General features: G+C 37.5%; 1 long non-coding RNA gene across 1 annotated transcript; it reads left to right on the top strand.

Annotated features, from left to right (window-relative positions):
- The first annotated feature begins 5,630 nt into the window (after positions 1–5,630).
- LOC306656132 lies at positions 5,631–12,521 on the top strand. The gene is made up of 3 exons (XR_013762422.1): positions 5,631–5,701; positions 8,368–8,477; positions 12,229–12,521. It is a non-coding gene; the product is annotated as an uncharacterized lncRNA (long non-coding RNA).
- The last annotated feature ends 5,113 nt before the right edge of the window (positions 12,522–17,634 follow it).

Below are 17,634 nucleotides of genomic sequence, written 5' to 3'. Positions count from 1 at the left end.
AAAAATCAACAAATAAATGACTTAACACTACAGCTCAAAGCCCTCGAAAAAGAACAGGCCAACACCAAAAGTAGTAGAAGACAAGAAATAGTTAAAATGAGAGCTGAAATCAATGAAATTGAAACAAAAGAAACAATCAAAAAATTAACAAAATAAATAGTTGGTTCTTTGAAAAAATAAACAAAACTGATAAACCCTTAGCCACACTAACAAAGAGAAAGAGAGAGAAAACTCAAATTACTAAAATTCGGAATGAACAAGGAAATATCACTACAGACACAAGTGAAATACAAAACATAATTAGAAGCTATTTTGAAAATCTATACGCCAACAAAACAGAAAACCTCGAGGACATCAACACATTTTCAGAGACACGTGAATTACCTAAACTGAACCAGGAAGACATACACAACTTAAATAAATCAATTTCAAGTAATGAAATAGAAGAAGTCATCAAAAGCCTATCAACCAAGAAAATTCTGGGACCAGATGGGTTCTCAGTTGAATTCTACAAAACCTTTAAAGAAGAGCTCATTTCAATACTTCTCAAAGTTTCCATGAAATAGAAGAGAAGGGTACTCTCCCAAACTCATTGTATGAAGCCAACATCACCCTGATACCTAAACCAGACAGAGACACATTGAGGAAAGAAAATTTCAGACCAATGTCCTTAATGAACATCGACGCAAAAATTCTCAACAAAATTTAGTAAATCGCATACAAAAATATATTAAAATGATAGTGCACCACGATCAAGTGGGTTTTATCCCAGGGATGCAAGGTTGGTTCAACATCAGGAAATCAATAAATGTCATTCACCATATCAACAGACTTAAAGAAAAGAATCACATGATTATTGCGATAGATGCAGAAAAAGCATTTGATAAAATACATCATCCCTTAATGCTCAAAACACTAGAGAAAATAGGGATAGTGGGAACATTTCTTAACATTGTAAAGGACATCTATACTAAGCCCATGGATAATATCATTCTGAATGGTGAAAAACTGAAAGCATTCCCCCTAAAAACTGGAACAAGGCAGGGATGCCCTCTTTCACCACATCTATTCAACATTGTTCTTGAGACTCTAGCCAGAGCAATTAGACAGACCAAAGAAATTAAAGGGACATGAATAGGAAAAGAAGAACTCCAACTATCCCTATTTGCTGATGACATGATTATATATTTAGAGTAACCAGAAAATTCCACCAGAAAACTTTTAGAACTCATAAGTGAATTCAGTAAAGTAGCAGGATATAAGATTAATGCTCATAAATCCAATGCATTTTTATACATAAGTGATGAATCTTCAGAAAGAGAAGTTAGGAAAACTACCCCATTCACAATAGCTTCAAAAAATAAATAAATAAAATACTTGGGAATCAATCTCACAAAAGAGGTGAAAGACCTCTACAATAAGTACAGAACACTAAAGAAAGAAATTAAAGAAATCCTTAGAAGATGGAAAGATCTCCCATGTTCTTGGACAGGCAGAATTAATATTGTCAAAATGGCCATACTACCAAAAGTGCTATACAGATTCAATGCAATTCCAATTAAAATCCCAATGACGTACCTTACAGAAATAGAGCACGCAATCATGAAATTCATCTGGAAGAATAAGAAACCCAGAATAGCTAAAGCAATCCTTAGCAGGAAGAGTGAATCAGGAGGTATTTAAATACCAGAATTTCAACTATACTACAAAGCAATAGTAACAAAAATGGCATGGTATTAGTACCAAAATAGACAGGTAGATCAATGGTACAGAACAGAAGCCATGGACACAAACCCAAATAAATACAATTTTCTCATTCTAGACAAAGGGGCCAGAAATATGTAATGGAGAAAATATAGCCTCTTCCACAAATGGTGCTGGGAAAACTGGAAATCCTAATGCAACAGAATGAAACTAAACCCCTATCTGTCACCCTGCACAAATCTCAACTCACAATGGATCAAGGACCTTGGAATCAGACCAGAGACCCTTCATCTTACTGAAGAAAAAGTAGGTCCAAATCTTCAACATGTCTGCCTAGGATCCATAATTTCTTAACAGGAATCCCATAGCACAAGAAATAAAAGGATGAATCAACAACTGGGATGGATTCAAACTAAAAAGCTTTCTCTCAGCCAAGGAAACTATCAGCAAAGTGAAGAGAGAGCCTACAGAGTGGGAGAAAATCTTTGCCCCTCATACTTCAGGTAGAGCACTGATTTCTAGAATATATAAAGAACTCAAAGAACTCTACACCTAGAATACAAATAATCCAATCAACAATTGGGCTAAGGAAATGAACAGACACTTCACAGAAGATCCACAAGCAATCAATAGATATATGAAAAAATGTTCAACATCTCTAGTAATAAGAGAAACGCAAATCAAAACTATCCTAAGATTCTATCTCACCCCAATTAGAATGGCGATTATCAAGAATGCAAGCAACAATATGTGCTGGCGAGCATGTGGGTAGAAAGGTACACTCATACATTGCTGGTGGGGCTGCAAATTAGTGCAGCCACTCTGGAAAGCAGTATGCAGATTCCTCAGAAAGCTTGGAATGGAACCACCATTTGACCCAGCTATCCCACTCCTTGGCCTATACCCAAAGGACTTAAAATCAGCATAGTAACAGAGATGCAGCCACATCAATGTTGATAGCTGCTCAATTCACAATAGCCAGTTTGTGGAACCAATCTAGATGCCCTTCAATTGATGAATGGATAAAGAAACTGGCATATATATACATATATATGAAATGGAAGATTACTCAGCCATAAAGAATAGTAAAATTATGGCATTTTCAGGCAAATGGTTGAAATTGGAGAATATCATGCTAAGTGAGATAAGCCAATCTCAAAAAAGCAAAGGATGAGTGATCTAACTGATAAGCGGAGGATGACACATAATGAGGGTTGAGGGGGCAAGAATGGAGGAAGGAAAGACTGTATAGAGGAAAAAGAGGGGTCAGAGGGGTGAGGGAAGGGAAAACATAACAGAATGAATCAAACATCATTACTCTATGTAAATGTATGATTACAGAAATGGCATGCCTTTACTCCATGTACAAACAGAGAAACAGCATGTATCCCATTTGTTTACAAAAAAAAAAAAAAAAAAAAAAAAAAAGACAAAAAAAAAAGAAAAGAAAAAGATCCAGGGTTCCATCCTTGGATCTACAAAATAATAATAAGAATAATAGAGATTATGTTTCCCTTTGATACCAAATAAAAGTTTAAGACTTTCAAACTTTGAAAGATTAGCCTTAGATTATGCTATTTGAGGACAATGCTATTCTAGCTAGAACAAATATCTGCTGATAAGTTTGGCCCTTACAAATAGAGCCAAATCTTCAAAACATTTCAATATGAGGGAGTATTAAGCACATAATAAATAATTGGAAATATTAGTATGTTCTCATTCCAACTTTGCTCTTTTATATTTGACATATATTATGTCATTTACATATTGGAAAAAAGCGCTTAAGATCACGAGGCATTCTTTCTGAGTCAACAATTTATAATAAGAATATTACCCATATAACTTCTTTTAACTTCTATAAGCTACCTACAAAGACCACCTTCGTTCTATTGTCAAGGTGACTAAAATATAACATGACCGTTCTTCATAACTTTTATCTCAGAAAGAAGTTGTTTGCTGCCGCCAGCCTAAGGATCATCTCCAACACCCAACACTCTCTATATTCTTTCCTTCTCTGATCTCTCTGTCTCTGTCTCTCTCTCTCTCTCTCTCTCTCTCTCTCTCTCTCACACACACACACACACACACACACACCTTCTCCTAACTTGTCTAGGCTGACTATGGTCTCACCTGAGATTCAGACAGGTTATTTTTGATCATTATTCCTTCAGCTCCACTCCTGAAGATGCCACAGTCATGTCCTACAAATTCAAGTATGCTGCTCTGGGGTTTGGAAAATAGGGCCAGCCAAACTATTATTCTGCACCCACAAGGAGACAAACAAGAAACAGATACAAAAACAAAGAAGCCAAAAACCAAAATAAACTTTCAATAACTGGCCCTTCTCAGGGAAGTCTGCACTCCTTCCAGTTAGTCCATAGCTTCTCCCTGTCCTATATAGGACTACCTGAATCACACCTTCATCCCCTTCCAAAACAAGAATATGTAGAATGCTTTTGGCTGCAGGTAACCTAAAATGCCTTAAACAATAATATTAGCATATTATTTTACATAACAACTTAACGATGTCATGAGGGACCAGGCTCTTTTTATCTACCTGGTTTTAGTAAGTTGTTAGCTGACCCCAGGCCATAAAGAGTCCACTGTAGTTCCAAGTATCATATGCCAACATGACAGTATCTAATGGAGGAAGGAACCCTCAGGAACTCCCCTACTTATCTTTCCATATTCCCTCTTTATCAGAACTGAATCACATTTCCATTCTTAAATCATTAGGAAAATTGGATTACTATGAATGAATTAAACTATTGGATATTTAGTCTTAAGCCAAAGAAAAGTTCATTTACCTGAAAGATTGGGTACTCAGCCAAAATTATGATTGTGTAAGAAGAGAGGAAAATGGAATACATTTCGGGTAGGCAAACAACAGTGTCTTCTACAATATACACACAGACATATCCATGAACACAATGGTCATTCGTTTGTACAAATCATTTATGCAGAGGCATACCTTAGCCACACTTATGATACCATATACTTAAATAAATGCCTATATATATATCCAAGAAGGTTAAACACAATGCAATATAATGAGATTTTTAGAACTGGAAAATAATAGAAATGAGTGAAAATAGGATGGGTTAAAGAATATATTTGAGTTGAGTAGAAGAGAATGCATGTGGGTGATATACTTAGTAAACAGTTTGATAAAAGGAGAAAGCAATGATTGGAGTGATGACTTTGTGGGAGACCTGGACAGGTGGAGAAGGATTACTATGTATATATAAGGATGGATGCTTGACAGCTATAGGCAATAGATCTGGTAGTACAATCATAATTTTATTGAGGTTAGAGGAAATACACATTTTTCTACAGAAAATAAGAATCCATCTTGTCAGAATGGATTAATATTAAGTATAACAATGTTGTCCCCAAACCACATAGACTGCATGTTAATTTAAATTTAGACTTCATCTTGCTAGATTTCACTGACTAACTTGATGTCTGTCTCCCTGTTAGAGCTGAATATTAGGTCTGTGACAGTTTCTCTTTGTGACCATCTATTATTTTGTCATTACAGGTTTGTCTACTTCTTTTGCTATGTTATGCTACTTAAATATTTGAATCTTATTGAAGTAAATTTAAAGGAAAAATAACGCTGAGTTCTAAATACTCAAGCAAAAGTCTGTGAATTTTTCCATGTTCTCTTTCAGTTTTTATTCACTATGCATTTCTCTCTATGCATATTTAAACATGTAAATATTCTGCTTTATATTTTGCTGAACATTCTGTCTCAAATGCTTTTCATGATGCTAACTGTCTAACTTTTAAATAGTTTATAATAATGGGATTCTAGTTATAAAAATGCTTAATTTCAAAATATGTTCTAATATTTATGTAATATTACTATCTCCTCTTCTGTTCCTTAGTGTAGAAGTTGGTCAACAACTCCAATGTGTTCTGCAAGCTGATATTTTGGATCAAATAAGAAAAATCATAAAACATGTTCTTGATTTTATATATCAGTTCAATGAAGGTGAGTAGTGGGTAAGAGTTGTTTCCTTAATTGTGGTTATTTGCACATATAGGTGTGTGTTAGTCATTATGACCAAAATATCTGACAAGGACAACTTAGAAGGAAAACTTAATTTTGGATCACATTCTTAAAGACTTAGTACACGGTCGGCTGGATCCATTGCTCTGGGCCAAGGCAAGGCAGACATCATGACAGAAAAGCATAGCAGAGGGAAGCTGCTCAGTATGTGGCAGCTAGAAAGCAGAGAGGGAGGGGGCCTCAGAGAAGGTGAACCCTTCCAGGAACACTCCCAGTGACCCATGTCTTCCAGTCACTCCCCACCTGCCTATAGTTACCACTTAGTCCATTCAAACTAGGATAAACTGATTAGATTTTAACTATCATAATCAAATCATTTCACTTGTGAATATTCCTATATTAACATAGGAGTTTTAGGTTCATATCCAAACCATAACAATACTATACATATATTACATATGTGTGCATCACTTACTCTGTGTGTGTGTGTGTGTGTGTTTGTGTAAAACTTAACCACTAAACATTGAAATAGTAATTGTAATCTAGGTCAAATTTGTTTTGCTTATAATCTTAGATGCTTTTTCAATTTTTTTTCACCTCAGCTGTTTTTCAATGACCAGAAGATACACATACAAGAAAACCAGTTGGCAAATAAACAATGCAAATCCTATTAATCTCCATTTTAAAAACCAAAGACAGAGTAGGAAATGCAAATGTTCAATAAAGGTAGAAAATGTGTTCAATATCACAAGTAATAAGAGAAATGCAAATAAGAGAAATGCAAATCAGTGTGAGAAAACATTTTTCTTCATTAGATTGGAAAAAGTAGAATCTGATGTTATAAAGTATTGGTATAGAAAAAGTAGATACTCTCATTTCTTGCTGACAAATATTTGGATTGGTTAAGACACTTTAAAGGGTAATTTTATAATATCTACTGTATCTACTTATTAAACTGTGCAAGTCTTATGACCTAGCAGTTCCACATTTCAAAGAAACACATATAAGTATGAAATTTTTGACAAAGATGTAATTATAATGACATAGCAACTGTGCAGTTCAGTGCCTATGAGGAAGGTAATTCCTTAGTCTTATATTGTGCAGCCCTCTGTGACCACAGAAACTTCTGTGTTTGGGAATCCTTGACTCCATAGTCATGAAAACTAAAAATGAGCTGTTCACCATCTTTGTATGTGAGCAGGTTCTATATTGTCTAATAGAACTGTTATTGGGGAGGTCACAACATATTCACAAGAAATTCTCAAATAGTAAGTGTGGAACTCTAATATATTAATAAATGATATATCCAGAGAGAATGCCACAAATCTGAGTGGAAAGCAAAGTTTACAAATTATGGTCCCTATATCCCTACCACAGGTATGGGGACACTCCATTCTCCTTTTTTGCATTCATCAGTCACCCATCTCTTGAATCTGGTTTGCCTAGGTGGCGGTTTTTTTCTTTTTTTTGTCACAAAGGAGACTTGAAAGGGACTTACACATTTGGATTTGCCCTCTTGTGGCTTTTGGGAACTCTGTATGGCTATTATGTGAATTGGTCCACACTAATCTGATGGATAATAAAAGGTCATCCTCAGACACCCTTACCAATAATCAGGCAGCTCGAGCCTTTAGCCTGTCAACTGCCAGATATTAGATTGAGACCATCCCAGATCATCCAGTCATGAGCTGATCTGCCAGCTCACCCCAGATGCATGAGCAAGGCAATCAGAAACCAGTAAAGACAGTCCAGACTAGAGGAACTGCCTAATCACCCCACAGAACTACGAGCTAAATTAAAAAGGTTGTTGCTTTAGGTCACTAAGTTCTGGGAAAGTACACTACTAAGCAAAAGTTAGCTGAAGCAGGATTGATCACAGTGTCTCCCCTTCACAACTCCACTTTAAAGGCAAAGGAAGATTTTTCCTTTGAGATGAAACCATAGCATACTGTGGACATACCATTGGACACATGTTCCTGTTTGCTCAAAAGTCGCATGGTATTTATGTAAACTACTCCCTTTTCCAAGTTTCTGGGCATTCAGCCAATTGATGTTGTCATATGTTTGGAAGCTGAACTCCACTGCTGGTAGACTGCCTGCATCCCAAGATTATACTGCTCAAGAACCATCTAAGTGTTTAATGATCTTGGTTAAGAGGAAGAGCCCCTAGGCTGAAGCACCCTAACTTGCTGATAGTCCCCCTGAAAATATGCAATCCCTGAAAGTCAGAGCTGGAAGGGTCCTACAAGATAGACTCAATCAAAACCCTCTTTTGACAAGTAGTGAAAGTGAACCTCTAGAAGTTAAGCATCTTGCTCAAAATTATAGAGCTAGGCAAACAAAAAGATGACACAGTCAGCAGAACAGAGTCCAGGGTCCTGACTTGCAGTCCCAGGCTCTTGTTCTCCCACACAGGCTTTTTAAGTTCTATTTTCTACTTCTGATTGTCAGTGTACTGATAGGAATAATTGCAGAACATTTTGACTTTATATCATTTATGAACATCTTTAGCTAAACTTAACATATTCTCCTTGTAACTGTCTTCATTTTATTGTTGTTCTTCCTTCCTTTCTTCCTTAAAGTATCAACTTCCCTTTTTTAAAGATTTTTTTAGTTGCCATAATATGTATTATTTTTTTTTTTGGTAGGAAAAGAATTTCTTTCCTGTGCTATTGAGATCTATAAAATAATGGAGAAGGTTGATTATCCCAGGAATGAAAGTGGAGAAATAGCTGCTATTATCCATCCTAATCTGCAGGTGATTTTTGCTGTTTCTTTAAAATATTGAAAATATTCTAATAATGCTGTACCTTTGAGTAGAACTTCACAGTTCATATAACATTGTGTGTACACTAGCTTAATTGATGGTCACAAAACCATGGCAGCATAGAGAAGTGTATTAGTTAGCTTTCCATCACTAAATGATATACCTGAGGCAATTAATTTTTAAAGGGAAAAGTTTTATTTAGTCTGGGTCCAAGATTTATTGGGTGACTCTGTTGCTTTGGGCCTCTTATCAGTGTACAGAAGGGCAATAGTCGGGAATATGTATTAGAGCAAACTGCTCACATCTGAGTTTAGGAAGCAGAGAGCAGCAAAGAGAATGGGTCCTACAAACCTCCTTCAAGAGCACACCCTTAATGACCTAAGGGCCTCCCACAAGGCCCCACCTCCTAAAGGTCCAGCACATCCCAGGAGTGCCAGCCTGGGAACCAAACCTTTAACAGTTGAACTTTTGTGAGACACTATGTATAGTCAACCTAGAAAGGAAGATATTTGAAACTTCTCTGGATAAATACTTATTGAGTATAACCTGTGCTGACTCAGGGGATACACTAGTGAGCATTGTCTATTGCCTTATGAAATTTATAGTCTAGATATTAAAAAGTCTAAATTACAGTCTAGAAATGATAATAACAGAATAATGAGGTGGGAGGGGGTGGTCAACCAAGGCTTCTCACAAAAGCAAAATTCCTCTCCAAGTGCAATGGGGAGAAACTATTATACCTCTTGCAATAAAGGAAAATGGAGACTTAGAAATTAGAGCCAATCCATAGCCACAGCTATCAATGAAAACTCAGAACTAATGTCCTTGCAGATGACCAGGGAATTGTCACCTCCCTGTGGTCACAACAAAGTTAGAGCAAGATAGAAACTGTTTCTCTGGGTCATTGCTGCCACCATTCACTAACCCTCCTTAGAACCCTGGTATCTGAATCCCTTGCCTGCCGATCCATGATGGCATATTGAGGAAAAAAGAAAAGGGAAACTCAGGAAGTTCATGCATGGAAATGGCAAAGAAAAAGACAGGAGCCATGATTCCAATATGTTGAGAGGTCCATTTCCCATGGAGTGCCCTATACATTCTCAGAGCTGAGATGAGCGGTTACGTACTATAGGACTTTCAGCCCTAACTGTACACTACCTAGGGAACTTTTCTAAAAATAACAGTTACTCCACTCTGAGATAGTATGATCTTACTGACTTGGTTGATCATGAATGAAAACCACTGGTCCAATTCAAATCCCCATGTAATGATCCCAATAGTCATCTTGACTTGCAACTGAATAAATCATCCTGCCCCAAATACAGACCACTGGGGCAAACCCTGCTTTGTGACTTGATGGGATCCAGGTAGAAACCAGAGCAAGGAACCTTCAGCACTGTTTTAAAGGAAAGGTAAGGCTTGAAGGAAATCAAGGAAGAAAGCCTTGCAAGTGACAAAAATACCCAGCACTGGACACACAGGTTGAGATGATGATGACACAACATTTAATACCCATGAGAAAAAAAAAAGCAATCTTGGGGGATTGAGAAGTGGCATTGAGATCAGCAGCTAACAGCATTAGGGGTAGGTCCGAAAAATCTGGAAAATAGTTTGGATCTGATAGTCAATAAGGAATGACTCAGTGTTCTATAAGGAGGGACTGATTGGTTAGTTATCTCAGGAAATATTTTTGAATGACTACTAAGCCTGTTTTGGGCCCTGAGATTTAAGATAGGCAGAATCCTCTTGGAACTTCCATATTAATTGAATAAGCAATACATAAAACAGGTCATTTCAAACTGTCGTAAGTACTATGAATGAAATGAATAATAATGTAATAGAGGAAAACAAAGGGTTCCAATTAGTTGGAATATTCAGGATGAGTTATCTCTAAAATGGCACTGAAGCAGGAAACTGAAAGATGAGAAGCCAGACATACGGAAAACAAATGCAAAGGCCCTGGGGCTGGAACAAACTTGGAGGGTTTGATGAACAGCAGGAAGAGCACTGTCAGCAGAATGTAAGCATGAGCATAGAGAATGCTGGCCCTGGAGCCAGAGACACTGGCAGGGACCCGGTTGCCTGTCTATATTCTAAGAGTGATGGTTCTTAAATGGGAATACTTCTCAGAATTACCCAGGTGATTTTCTTCCCAAATGAATGGAACCCATCTCAAACTGCCAAACCAGTGCTTCTCAAACTCAGGTCATGTAAGAACCAGCTGAGGAGCTTTTCAAAACTCCAGGTTCCCAGGTCCCATCCCCAGAGGTTCTGATTTAATTTACCAAGGTGGAAACAGGGAATCAAATGACTTCACCAGATGATTTCATATGACTCAGGTGTGGGTAGCACTGCACTACATGGGAACCTCTGTTAATGCCACTAACCAATGTGTTTGGATTCTGGGCAATGCGGGATTCTGGGCATATCTCTGACTGAAAAGTACTTTTTCAGAGCAGTTTTCTCAACCATGCCACCCTGTAAAACCATCTGGACTTAAAGAAAGGAAGGAAGAAAAATATAGGAAGAAAGAAAGAATGGAAAAGAAAAGAGAAGAGTGAAATATAAAAATGAGAAGCATGAGGGATTGGAGGAGGTGGATCATAACTGATGTACTGATTATATAGCTATAGGTTATATGACTGTATGCTATGTATATGCCAAGATTCTCAACTGCACACAAAATTAATGAATTTTACTATATATAAATTTAGTAAATAAAATTTTAATAAAATTGTATTTAGTAAAAATAAAGTCACTCTATAGATTCTGATTTGTTGTATCTGAGATGGGGCCAGCCCCTGCATCCATGTAAATGTATATTAATATCCCAAGTGATTCTTTTGTATGCCTAGAGTTGAGAAAATCACTGAGATGCATGCAGTGCTTTGTGTACTTATATTAATATTCCATATGTAAACTTCTGACAATTTGCTAGCATGAAGATTTTGATTTAGTAAGTCTGTAGAGAGGAACAAAAAACTGCATTTCTAACAAAGTTCTTGGGTGATGCTGATGCTGCTGGACAATATAGGAAATGCAGAATCTCAGGGCACCACCCCTGATCTTTAGCATCAAAATCTGCAATTTGCCAAATCCCCACATGATTTGTAAGCACATCCAAGTTGGAGAAGAACTGTTATATAATTCCTATGATCTGAGAACATTGGTGCTTGAAGGATTAATGGTCCTGCTCAATGGGGCAGGACATTTCAGATACTTCAGGTGTTAATCTAACATGTAACTCACCTGGAGTACATCCACCTTGTCTTGGACTTTTCCAAAGACCATTCACCAATCCTCATCAGAATAAAGTCTCCCTGTGTGCAAGTACAATGTGACTCATTTTTATGTCCCCAACAGTAGAATGTCTTGTACACAGAAGGTTCTGAAAGAATATTTCCTAAATTTTGTTGAACAAAATTTAACTTCAGATGGCAAAAAGTAGAATATGTGCTTAGGTGGATATGACATTAATTTTTACTCAATATTATAAATCTCTTTTGAGCAAACATGGCATTAGAGCAAACTCTAATTACACATGTCAACTATAAAAATTAAAAGGAAATTCTTGAAACTGCTTCCAATTATAATAACATGGTTTCAGTGGAGTCAGGTCACTCGCATGCCTCTCAATGCATCCTTCAAGTATCACTTTTTAAAGAATGGAATGGTATTGGTTAATTATTTAGAGTCTGACACAAAATTTTTTGTAATTATTACTTTAATTGCCTTCTGAGAGGATCAAAACTGGAAACCACTGCACCCTGGGGATGCCACATTTGGAACTCCTGATGGAAAGACCATTCTGTTGGGTGGAGACTGTACCATGTACCTGATTTTTGTGAAGGTGGCTGCATATTACAAAAAGAAAGAAGTTTTCACAAAGACAATGAAACTAACTCTGAATGCAAAAAGTATTTGCTTCTCTTCCCACCAGAAATCAGTGCGAGCTCACTTCTTGTGGGGCATCTTGAAAAAAGACCAGTTGATAAGCACTTTAAGAACACAGTTGTGCCTTGTTCAAGTTCATGTTCACAGCACCTGACACAGTACCCCAAGCAGTAGGCATCCACTCCACACCAGTGTCTTATATAAAAGACTAAATTAATGAATGCCTTTTAATGTTATCATATTTTATGTATATTGCTTATTCAAATAAATGTACTTCCTATTTCTGCATGACTTCTATACATTCACACTTTGATAACATTCTTAAAAATAGCCTTCAAAAATTAAAAGATAAATAAAAAATAGCCTTCACTTTCAAAGTATAAAAGGTACAAATACTGTGTGCAAAGTTATTAACTTGAACATGGCATGAAATATATATTTTCAAGTAATGTTTAAGTGCTACTAGAAACTAAACATGCAGACTATTTTTACATTTTTCACGATTGAGTTAATGACACTAAGTATTCAGTCCATAAACTAGCAATAGTTATGATATCCCTAGTAGATTTTTAGCTTCTCTTCTTCAGATGACATGTTAAAGAGAAACAAGAGCTGATTATAAAGGTGACAAATACATCTAGAAACACTGATGTCTTACACTCATCTTGGGAAGCTACCAGTACTTCTCAACAAGGATAATTTCGAAGAGGCAAATTACTTGCAACTGCCACTTCTCATTTTGGATGAACACTCACTCTTATTCTTAGCCAAACTGTGAGGACATCTTTGGACTCCAGTGGCTGCCAGCCTAAGTGATTAAGGCCATTAACAGGACAGCTGACACTAGTGTAAATGTGACCCTAACCCATGTCTCTGGTTTGCAAACAGCCTTTCAAGAAATTATCCCATTTTTTAATACTGAAATCCCTCACCTCCCATGTTTCTTGTCTTCAAAGGCCCTCTGTCACTGCCTCCCTCCCCCTCTGCCCCATCTTTAATCCTATGACTTGAAACCCAAGGAAGCATGTTTATGGCTTCAAATGTTTTACCAAAGATACTAACATTATTTGAATGTATATAATATATAATATATTATGAAAGATACTAACATTATTTGGAATATATATAATAGATATTATATATATAATATATTCATTATTTCAAGGAAAACTCCATTAAGCCAATTTCATTTCATATTCATTTTTTATAGAACACAATTAAATAATTTCTAAATTTTGCACTAGAAAAATTATTGTGTACTTTGCCTAAATTATTTTATTGGAATAAACTTCCCTCTGAATGTTGCAGTAAAATTGTGTCAATCTTCTTTAGCATGTAAGTTTTACAAAGTGTCCTCCCATTATGATTGTTCTGCTGTGTTTTATGTTGCATCCAAATCCCCAGGGTCAGTTTTTCCAGATGTAAATTTTGCCAAGGAAACTTTATCTTTCCATTGAGTTTTCATTATTTACAAAATTTATAATGTGCCATTTAGGTCACCATGGTTTGTGTTTGGGGATTTATTATTTCTATTCGGTCTAATATTTTCTGAGTTAATTGTTATAGTTTTCAATGTTTCTAATTAGGTGTGATTTTTTTTTCTTAATCTACAACACATGGCTGTGTCGTTTTAGTCATTTTCAGTTTTATTTGTATTATTTCTAACTCTGCCAACTCTGTTTTCTCATGTATAAAATGGGGGTGATCATAATAATAATGCTTCTGTCATGGGGTTTTTGTGAGGATGAAGCAAGTCAATGCCTGTGAGCACTTAGCTCTTAGTTCAAACCTAGCACAAACTTCTCCTTCCCCCTCAACCTCTCTAGACCCACCTCCATTCTCATTCTCTCTGTTCCTATGCCCTTCATATTGTTTTATTCCTAAAAATCTTCACCTGTGCTGATTCTTCCCCCTAAAATTTTCTCCCACCTTCCTATATATCCCCCCAACACACCCACCCCAGGCTTTTTGTTTCCTTCAAGGTGCAACTCAACTCTCTTTTTATATTTGAAGACTTCTCTGTCTCTATCTGACTTAGTTGCCCCTTTGCCCTTCCTTCCATCTATGCCATCTCAAGGACATTAACAGTATGTTTTTCAAGGTCTGCAATCTATTAAGTGCCTAATAAAGGTCAGTTGAATAAATGAGTGTGCCCAAATATCCTTCTCTACCTAAGCACCTCCACATCCCACCAATCTCCCTGCCTTCTTTTTTCCTTCTTTCTTAGTCAAATTTCTGCATCTTCTTACCACCTCTACTGAGTGAATCTCAGTCCATTCTACACTCTTTAGACTGTTACTATATTTCAAAGATGTAGGAGGAAAAAAATAATAAAACCCCCTTTTAAGTCTACAACTCCATAGACTTAAACAGGGAAATGTACCCACTCAGTATTTCACCCACATGAGACATTTTGGTGGCTTCTCCTTACCCTTGATATGAAGTGTCAAAGCCTCACCTTGATGGGACAAGCCCTACATGCTCTGGCCGTGGCCACCCCTCCAGCATCATCTCGAATCATATGGCCCTTGCTCCAGAAGTTGGGCCACACAGGCTTGGTTCTCCAGACCTCAATGCAGTAAGCTCCCTACAACCTTGGGGTCTTTGCCCATGTGTTTTTACTTCCTGAAAGTCTGTTCCACCTTCAGATCCCTTGACCCAGATGACACTTTTTCTCAGTGTGATGCAGCCTAGGTTAGTCCCCTCTGTTATACAAACACACTAACTTTTATATCAGACTAGCACTTATCACAACTGCAAAAGCACTAATTTATGAAATTGTGGTGGGACAGTTAAATGTCTGTCTCTTAAACTACAAAAGCTCTAAGGCAACAGGGAGTGTCTTGCTCTTTGAAGTAACATAACTTTGACAATAATGCTTAACACATAGAAGTCAGTAAGTCTTTATTAGATACATTAGACTTATCTGATGAGGGTGAAACCATCCCCAATGGCTTCTTAAGTAGAGCAGATTGATGCTGACACCGCAGAAGATGTCCCTGGAGACCACAGAGGTGCCACTGAAACAGGAATGGTGAACCACATACAGTTACTGCTCCAAGAGGAAGAGCAAGTGGGAAGGGGCAGTGGGGAAAATGAAGACTGAAATGACCAAGGCCATGGTGCTGGGAGAGGAGCCTACAAGCCACAGGTGCACCAGGACAACTGGACCAGGGCACTTCTGCAAGGTTTGCATTTTCTACCCCATGAAGACATTGAAGGGAAGTGACTGCTTAGGGACTCCCCAAACCTTTCAATATCTCTACATTTTCACATATGTTGCCTTCAAGAGCCTCATAACCTACCTGTAGGGACCTTCTTTGTAATCCCCACCCCAACATAGATATACAAAGTCCAGTGTTGGGCAGATAGTTGGGTAGTTCCTTAACACATTGAATCAATGATTCAGAGGTTCTTTGTAGAGTATTTCACCCAAGGCGGCCACATAAGATTTCCTGGGTCACAATATACAACTGCAGGGGAGCAGAGCTGCTTCACATGAACCACAAAGCGAATGGTGCAGAACAGAATTTCACACCCATCAAACTGAAAAAGATGATTGATATTTCTTTTCTTGCCAGAGAAAAGGAACAGGGACTCAATTAGTAATGTCAACCCCCTTCAAAAAACTGGACTATAGGAGATTGCTATAATTAACACATAATTATTACAAAGTAAAATTTAGAAAGAAAATACTAGAACCACATTATCTAAATATAATAAGAATATTTTATGATATTTAGTGTGACACAGGCTAGGTAAGGCCCTAAATGTCGTAAAAGTTCATTTTAGAAAAAAGATCTATTAAGTGGATAAATAAATTTCACCATCATGAAATAGCATAAGAAATCTCAAGGAAGTAGAGGGCATTCCTTGACGGGATGTTTCAATGCTGTGAGTATGAATACAGATAAATTTGTAGGTTTATGTAGGAGGCTGATGGAAATGGCTGCCTAATTTCAAATACCAATGATCACTGGAGAAAGAGAGAGAGAGAGAGAGAGAGAGAGAGAGAGAGAGAGAGAGAGAGAGAGAGAGAGAGAGGAAGAAACTGTCCTGGGATAGTGGTGGAGGGGGAACCGTACCTCTCTGTGCAGAAGTTAAAAAGAAAATTGGATTCTGCTGTTCCTTCTGTTGTAAAGAGATTTTTAAGAGAAGGCTCCCCATTCCAGATCCCTGCAGACCAGAGGTTCTCACAGAGTATCTGAAGCACACTGTGAGTATAATGAAATGTAGAGGGCTGAAGGAAGTCACTTCATTGCCCTACTTTGCTCCTGATTTTTGAAAATCATCAATCAAATTTCTGTGAACTCTAGTTTCCCCATCTGTAAGACTGCCAAGTCAATCTTCGGTTGTGAGGGCCAACGGAGATGAAGGATGGGGAAGAGGGAGGTAGATGCTTTAATGTGGATTGGAAAGAGTGACAGATCTCCAAGCCTCGGTTACTTGAGGCTTAGAGGATTGGGATACAATTTCCACTGGATCATTTTGTTGAGAGAAAAAAAAAGATGCTGCTTGGAAAGCATTAAGCATGGCAGGTGCCCCATTAATCAGGAGCTGATGTAATTTTGCCAAGGCTGCTGTTTTGACATCTACATAAAATGCTTTACGGATGCTACTATTATTTATGAATCAATTACGTACTCCAAATACAAGTAAAATCATGATGTATACAGACAAGAATGTCAGGACATCATGCAAAATGACCTAAAAAGAAACACAATTCATGTGTAAGGTGTGAGCACATTTTCACTGCCCACTGATCTCCTTGCTTTTTCCTGTCCTCTTCCAGCCCTCTGCCCTAAGCCTGCCTTCACTCATGCCATTCTTCCTTCCCCCAGCAGAGCCCTCCTAATGTTCCAGTCTCAGCTCTGCCTCCTGCCTCCTCCAGGAAGTCTTCTGGTCCTACATCTGCCCCTGTTCTCTCCACCTCCTGAACTCAGTCCCTGGTTCACCCTCTACCTCTCCCCATAGGGCCTCCTACCTGGAGTCCTCAGCCTTCCTGGAGGCAGTGGCAAGCTGGAGCCAGCTCATACCAGCTTGAAGTGTTGAATGTTGAATTTTCATGAATTTTTGAGCTATTTGTTAAACACAGTCATTTTAAAGAACTAAATTAAACTTTCGACTATAAGATGATTAAGTTCTGAGTATCTAATGTACAGCTTCAATTGGTAGTTAGTAGTACCAATTCATATATTCAAAATGTGCCAAAAGGAGATTTTAAAATGTTCTTAACACACCATACCCTCCCCGA

Source organism: Sciurus vulgaris, assembly GCF_902686455.1.
Source record: "Sciurus vulgaris genome assembly, chromosome: 3".
Lineage (NCBI taxonomy): Eukaryota > Metazoa > Chordata > Mammalia > Rodentia > Sciuridae > Sciurus > Sciurus vulgaris.
This window is presented reverse-complemented; position numbering and strand designations above follow the sequence as displayed.